Here is an 8,531-nt window from a genome sequence, read left to right on the forward strand (position 1 = left end):
ATTATTAGACCAATCTACTGCTAAAGCTATTTGGGACAAATTAGAGACATTGAATTAAGGTGATACCACTGTCAAAATTGCAAAACTGGAATGCTTCCAGGTCAGGTATGAAAATCTGAAAATGGAAGAAGATGAAAGGATTTATGCATTTATGGAAAGAGTTAATGAAATTATTTTGGGTATACAATGTTGTGGAGGATCCTTAAGTGAAGATGAAATTGTTTCTAAAGTTTTAAGAGCATTGCCACCGACATACAAAATGAAAGTAACTGCTATTAATTAATTGAGAACAATGCCTAATACATCAGTATCTAGAGATACCTTGGCTGGAAAGCTTTTAGCTTTTGAACTTGAGGAATTTGGTCCTTTTGCTACAATTAAAATATATTTAGCCTTAAAAGCATCATCATCATCATCTGAGAAATCTTATTGGAAAACACTTTATGCAAGAGAACTTGAAGAAATCAGAAGGGAAAATGAAGAATTGGAAGAGCTTGAAGCACTATTTGCAAGGAAAATGCCTAAAGGTCCAGTTGGAAGTAAGTATGAAGGTAAAGCACCATTTAAATGTTTTAAACCACAATAAAATTGGTCATATGGCATCTAGGTGTCCTAATAGACATGCAAGATTGAAAGAAGAAGCTAAAAGAACATACAAGCCTAACCCTGAATATCAAAGATACAGATTTAAGAAGAATAGAGATAAATCATGTTACTATGTTGATGAAGGAGTTACTGATGATTCTGATGAGGAACCGATAGACAATGGATGGGATTTTGTTGCAATAATAGAAGATCAACCGACACCTACTATACAATTAGTAGAGCAGGCCCTGACAGCTAAAATTGAAGAAAAGGATGAATGGATCATTGATTCTGGATGTTCACATCATATGGCTGGTGATAAAAGTAAATTCTTAACCTTTCAGGAATACAATGGAGGTCTAGTAAGATTTGGGGATGACAAAGTTTGTTTGATCAGAGGAAAAGGCACTATATCTTTTGATGGTAAGCACAATACTGACAATGTTTATTATGTTGAAGGTTTGAAGCATAATCTTTTGAGTGTTGGTCAATTAGTTGAAAAGGGATTTCAACTACAATTCAAGAATGGTAAATGCAAAATCATGAATAGAACTAGTTTGGAAATTGCAACCAGTAATCAGACTAGAGGTAATATATTTTACTTGAATAACAATGAGAAGACATGCTTGATTGCACATATTGATGAAAGTTGGTTATGGCACAAGAGACTTTGTCATGTAAATTTTGATTGCATTGTGAAGATTAGTACTACTAAGGCAGTAAGGGATATACCTAAGATTGTAAAACCTCACAATCCGGTATGTAAGGAATGTCAATTGGGAAAGCAAGTTAGAGAAACTTTTAAGAGTATTCTAGAGAAATCCAATAATGTTCTTGATTTAATTCATACTGATTTATGTGGTCCAACAAGAACTAGAAGTTTACAAAGAGATAGATATTTTATGCTAATCATTCATGATTATTCTAGAATGTGTTGGGTTACGTTTCTCAAGGAGAAATTAGAAGCTTTTGGGAAATTCAAACTATTCAAGGCAATGGTAGAGAATGAAACCGGTAAGAAAATCAAATGTTTAAGATCAAATCAAAGAGATGAATTCACATCTAAGGAATTTAATACATTATGTGAAGTGAATGGAATCAAAAGACAGTTATCAGCACCTCGGACACCCCAACAAAATGGAGTTGTAGAAAGGAAGAACTGAACTATTTTGGATGCAACTAGAAGCATGATATTAGAAGAAAACCTACCTCATGTGTATTGGAGAGAAGCAGTGAATACAATGGTTTACACATTCAACAGAGTTCACATCAAAGGTGAAACCAGTAAGACCCCTCATGAATGATGGTTTGGTAATACTCCTACTCTTAAATATTTCAGAATATTTGGAAGAAAATGTTATATTAGGAGAGATGATTATATTGGTAAATTTGATCCTAGAAGTGATGAAGGAATATTTCTTGGTTATTCATCTAAGAGCAAGGCATATAGATGTTTTAATAAGAGATTGAAGAAAATCATTGAGAGTGTAAATGTGAAGATTGATGAAGAGTTTAGAGATAATTCAAGGTCTATGGACTCTGAACCAACAATTGAGATAATCACAAATGAACCTATACAGAGTGCATCGGTATAGAATGTTGATCGTCACACCTGTTATCTCTATTTAAAATTGGGTTCTTCTTTTCCATAATTGGTTATGGTTCAAAAAAAAAAAAAAAAATTTCAAATAGGGTGTAATCCCAAGTGCTTCAGCTTTGTTCTAAACCTTAGGGGTTTAAGGGTTTTTGATTTTTTATCCTTTTGTGTTAAACCCTCTGGTTTCTAATCTTCAGTTACTTTATTCACTTAAGTATGGGTCGCGGGGTCGTGGGAAGTGTCCCCCCTTATTATTTGCATAGGTGGTTACGTTGATTATTTGAAAATTTTATGCCTTGTATGCTTTTCTTCTAAAGTTGTCGGGCCCGGTAATTAGTGATCAATTTGAGAGATGATCCAACGGCCCGCGCTATTTCGCAAGGGTTAAGTGCTCACCCTTTAGGCCCGCGAAATAGCGAGAATTAACGAGGGCCGTCCATTTGTCATGACGGAGGAAGTAAAGGGTGTAGCTGTCAAAGGTGGTTGGAGCCCCGTGGCTTTCTTCTGGCGTATTAAAAGGTAGCACGTGGCACAAGTCACCACAGTCGGCGGGTTAAGATTTAAGGTTTGAAGTGGGTCCCAGAAATGACCTGGCAGGTACAGCTGTTAACAATCTATTGAGACCCTGTGGCTTCTTTCTAGCAAATGACAGAGTGACAAGTCAGCTCCGAAAATGACAAGGCGCCAAGTGTCTGTGACAAGTCAGCGGGCCCACCTCTCCTGAAAGCCATCTCAAAGGATTAAATGCTGATTAATTTGAGAGATGATCCAATGGCCCACGCTATTTCGCAAGGGTTAAATGCTCACCCTTTAAGCCCGCGAAATAGCGAGAATTAACGAGAACCATCCACGTGTCATGATGTTGTGTGGTCTCAAAGGAAAATGTGGGTCCCTCGTAGTTTCCTTTCGGCGAATGACAGAGTGACAAATCAGCGCCGCAAGTGACTGGATGCTAGGTGTTGGTGACGAGTCCGCGGGCCCACCATTCATGAGAACCTTTTCAAAAGATTAAATGCTGATCAACTGCAGGGATGATCCAATGGCTTGTGCTATTTCGCAAGGGTTAAGTGCTCACTCCTTATGCCCGCGAAATAGCGAGAATGAATAAGAACCGTCCACATGTCATGATGATGACGTGAGAGATAGACCTGTTGAGATGAAAGTGGGGCCCCTCGTAGTTTCCTTTTGGCGAATGACAGAGCGACAAATCAGCACCGCAGGTGACTGGATGCCAGGTGTTGGTGACGAGTCCGCGGGCCCACCATTCATGAGAACCTTTTCAAAAGATTAATTAGTGATCAGTTTGAGGGATGATCCAACGGCTCATGTTATTTCACAAGGGTTAAGTGCTCACTCCTTATGCCCGCGAAATAGCAAGAATGAACAAGAACCGTCCACGTGTCATGATGACACGTGGTCAAAGACGAAAGAGTGGGCCCGCCAAGGTGGAAATGTCGTTGTAAAAAAAGACATGCGGCCAGTATCAAATAGAATGTGAAGGGAATTTTAAGGCCAATGATCTGATGCCACGTGGTATTATCTAGCCAATAGAAAAGTGGGACCCAGACTAAAGATAAAGCCATCAGTAACGAAAAGGTAACAGTGAAACACTTGCAGGAATGTTATGATCCGTTGGAGCGAAAAATATGAATTCTCGTATGAATTCGATTTTGAAGGGATGGCCGAAGCATGCGGAATTAGTGTCATAGTTAAGGCCCTGAGTACAAGTATTTGATTTCCTAACAACCAAGTGAAGATATCTTTCAAAAAGATTTTGCAGAAGAGAAGATGCAGAGTTATCTTTTTCAGATACAGAGCAAGCGGTTCAGTTGCAGAGCAATTTCTTTCAAGCAAGCATCAGGTTCGCTCATATTTTGTAGCAATTCTTGTAGGGTGTTTTAAGTAAAATCAGTCTCGTGTTGCAGGGTTGTTTAAGAGTGATATTCATTTTCTGGCATTTTCAAATGGCTCCTAAAAGGGAATTTTTCGGCAAGGTTAATTATTTAGAATGAAGTGTATGTGATGATTTTTTAGAACAGTTGACATTGTCAACTAACTAGGCATCAAAGGCCAAGGAGTTAGTGCCCAGGGCTCCCCATCTGAAGATAGGAGAAGGATTGTATGACAAGGGTAATTGGCTGAGAGACCCACAGGTGGGAATAACCGGGTTGGGGTTATTTAAAGTCGGATTTGGAATGAGAAATTCTCTTGCCCCTCAAAACAGTATTTGGGAACTAGATGTTGGGAAGTTAGTAGTCCCAGGGGTATTCATGGATATAGACTTATTAACCCAAATGGCATTAAATTATGATCCAGTAACAAGATGCATCCGAGATATAAATGGGAAAACCCTTGTGGAAATTAATGCTGAGGAATTTAGGACAGCATTCAGACTCAATGAGTTCACAAACTTCCTGGAACCTATAAATTTCACATCATTAGCCCAAGTGTACAGTGCACAGAGGAGTCACCTCAGGAATGGGCCTCTTAAAGAACTCCTTCTAAAAATTGGAGGGTTAGCAGTTGTAGGACCCAATACACAAGAGTCTTTCTCATTGAGTATGTTTACCTTGAGGGCTAAAGGAATGTATTGGGCACTTTGCCAAATTCTAGGAGAGGATGCTGAAGCAAATATACCAAATCATTACTTGCTAATGATTGTTCAGATTTTGAATCCTTCTCTTGCTATCACATTTGATTATGCTTCTTTTATTGCCGATGCTCTCCATGGAGGGTTGATAGGAATAAAGAATGGAAAGGTGGATAGACCTTTTGGATGGTATTCGCTTTTAATGCACCTTTTTCTCTTCAAAGGTGGTGATTATTTTGCTAGTGGACTAGACCTAGTTAAAGAGAAGGAAGGAGAGAAAATGTCAGTACAATTATGGAGTACTGTGTTGTCATGGGACAGAGAGGATGCTAGTTTCCTAAAGTTTGATAAATATTTTGCATCTAAAATAAGGACTCTCCTTTTCTCTGATAACCCAAGAGTCCCCAAAGTTCTTCTGGAATTCATAAGGCCAAAAGAATTCGCAGAGAACATCAAAATTGTTCATAACTAGGGCGACATGTATTTATATCCAGTCTCCATAGTTTTCAGAGTTTTTGGTTTCAGGGGTACTCCATTTTTGTTACCTTACCAGGTCCCTCTCAAAGTGGGATTAGCGGAGATCCTTAGGCAAATTGGTGGCCTGCAAGAAGCAGAGTTAATAGGCAGAGGCAAAGGGACTATTTTCCCTGCAGCTACCATAGCCCACCAATTCATAGTTACAAAGGGAGGCTGGAATTGCTTTGAGGATTTCCTCAAACCTTACCATTTATCCACTGCAGTGTCCAGGTGTGCTGATCCAGAGGACTTCTTCAACGGTGTGTTCAGGAAGAAGGTAGCATGCAGAGGTAGGCCTCATCAATTCCAATTTCCTGAAGACCTCATCAGAAATGAATTTGATTTGGATGAGTAGGAATTAAGGAAGGAAAAGTGGGTTGCTTACAAGAAAGCCTTGGATTTTGTGCATCAATTTGATGCCAGCTATGACCCATTGTCTAGCTTCTTCCCATTGGAAGAAAAAATAAAATTCTTGATTGTTTGCTTTGAAGATGTGATGCAAACACTGAAGGAGAAGAGGGAAGTTGTGATTAAGAGTAACCCTGAAAAGGCTAGAATGATCCTGAGCAAATCAGCTTCCACCAAAGCAATTCCTCCTGGTGATTACACATTGCACAAGAAATCAGGTTATAGTATGCTAGTGCCTACCACAGGGGAGCCCTCCACATCCAAAGGAAAGAGGAAGGTACAAGATGTCATTCACATCCAGGATAGCCCAAAGAAGCAAAGGGTGGGGAAGGAAGTGCAATCAGATACACCTTTGTATTCCCCATCCCAATCCCCTATCCATATAGGAGATGAACAAGTAGCAGCCGAATACCTCTTGCAGTTGGGTAGCTTGGGTGAAATCGCATACACTTATGATGAAGTGGAGGAGGGAATGCCAGAAGAGCCCATTGATGCTGAAATGGACATCACCTCTACTGAACTTAAAGGCCAGGAGTGGGATCCTGAGATAAAAAAGGCAAGTAATGCCTTTTTAGCTGATGACAACTTTGTTACATCAGAAGCATTCATGCAGTTCATTTGGAAACAGCATATAAATTGATATAATGCTAGATGTGAGACAAGGAAGGTTGAGCAGCCTGATAAAGACCCAGCCTTAGTGGAGGAAGAAATAAAATAGGAATGATGGAAGAATTCAAAACCATCACTCCTGAAAAAGGAAGAGATCTAGTAGCACAAGCTGGAGTGCTCATCTTACCAGAATGGGATATTGCTGATGCTCTGGTGCTAGATGCAGTAAGAAAAGAAACTAAACCCATGGAAGGGGTTACATTCAGTAAGGATAATGCTGCACTGGTTATGTGGTCCCTCAAGAGAAATGAGGACAAGAAAAGCAAAGACACCCCAGGGTCAAGTCACCTTGGTGGATTGATGGTAAAAAGAGTGCAAAGTACAGGGGTAGTAGAGGCTGCTAGCACTGTGCTAGAAACTGCAAAATTCAGTGTTGCAGTGGCTGAAAAGGAAGCCAAAGAAAAGGAGGCCCTCCAAATTAAGTTGGAAATAGTTTTGAAGGCCTACAATAATGCCAAGGAAGAGGTGAGAGGTAAAGATAGTATCATTGCTAGATTACAAAGCCAGTTGATGGGACAACACCAACAAGGTGAGTCTTCAACATTAATGATTTCTTCCTCACCTGCAAGACCTCCACCTACAAGCCCTATCATCGAGTTTCCACTATCCCCAGCACCTTCCAGCTCCCAAATGATTGAGATTACTCCTCAAGAACTAGAAAGCCTGAAACAGGCTCAGGCCTTGTATGCAGGAAAATATGAGGAGAAAGTAAGGGCCACAATCTCCAGTTTTGTAGAGACAATAAATGCCTCATTTCTCTACAACAATGTGGGAAAGATTATGGAGATATGGAATGAGGTGAGAAGAGATAAGGCAATTTTGACACCCATTTTTGACAAATGGAGACCTAGGGAGCAAGATTTAGAGTTCATGTGTGTATCCTGTGATGAAGCAAGAGCTAATCCCATTATCAAATCCACTTCTAATGTCGCTAAGGTCTTAATGCAATTGGCAACAGATGTGGATAATGTGGAAAGAAGGGTTAAATTACTTAAGAAGGAATACACTGATCAAGTTTGTGAGTTGCTCCCAGGAATTTTTGCCAATCCGGATCAGTTGAAAGATAAGCAAATATGGCTTAAAGAGATAGAAGTCAAATTGTCAGCAAGGGTAAAGGGAATCATTGATCTTGATGATACCTCTTTCTTTGTTATAACAATACAGGAAATAGAAAAAATTAAATCACACTATAGTTTTCTTAATTCAGAAGTCAACAAACTGAGAAATTCTTGGAAAAGGTTGACTAAAAATAAAGATGATGTGATTAATTTTTCATGGCCGACAGAAGAGACATATAATGAGTGGGAAGTTAAATATTCCACCCATGATCCGGAGCAGTTGGAGAGCGCCCCTGAAAAGATAGAAGAAGTTGCAATCGAACAGCCCATTGTACAAACTGCAGAGGCTGAAAAGAGCGCATAACTGCTTTTACGCAAAAAATTGTAATCTCTTCAATTTTTGAAATAATTGTAACAAACTCTCCTCAAGAAGTCCAAAGCTTTGTGCATCCATGTTGTTATAAATGGATACCAGGACTAGAGGAAAAGATCATCACAAAATTTTGTAAGAAAAAGCTGCAGAAATTTATCTGAGCTTTTCTAAGTCTAATGGAGAATCAAAATTTATTGTAATACTCTTTGAAATGAATATCAATATACAGGCCATCGGTTTTGAGTAAAAGTTATGTGTTGTCTTCAAGTTTGTTCACAAATTTATTTACTGTCTTTATTCTGAATAATCCAAGGTTGTTTAGTTTGAATGGAATTGCAAAGCAATCTCAGTATAAGTGTTTGTTAGCTTTTCTCTTTAGGGGGGAAATTAAATATGCGGGATCACTCATACCAGTAAATTCCTTGGAAGGAAATTTGAATTTTGAGGACCATAGCTTAGTCTAGAATGATTGAATTCTTGTATGTGTCAGGCATATATCAGGATTAGTGGAGACCAAGCCGATGGGAAGCATAAAGATATATTGTTTCAGGAGTTTTATTTGAGTTTAGGTGACTCTGTAACCTTGGATAAGGCATTGGTGTTAATCGAGGTTGTTTATTGCATACTTTGTTGATCAAAAATGCTGAAGTTAAGTACAGTTTCTATTCATTGTTTTCAGTTGATTTCAAGGTGAATAAATCCACTGGTTTTCTGGACTGGTTTGCTGTGGGTTTA

Source organism: Cryptomeria japonica, chromosome 7 (assembly GCF_030272615.1).
Source record: "Cryptomeria japonica chromosome 7, Sugi_1.0, whole genome shotgun sequence".
Classification (NCBI taxonomy): Eukaryota; Viridiplantae; Streptophyta; class Pinopsida; order Cupressales; family Cupressaceae; genus Cryptomeria; species Cryptomeria japonica.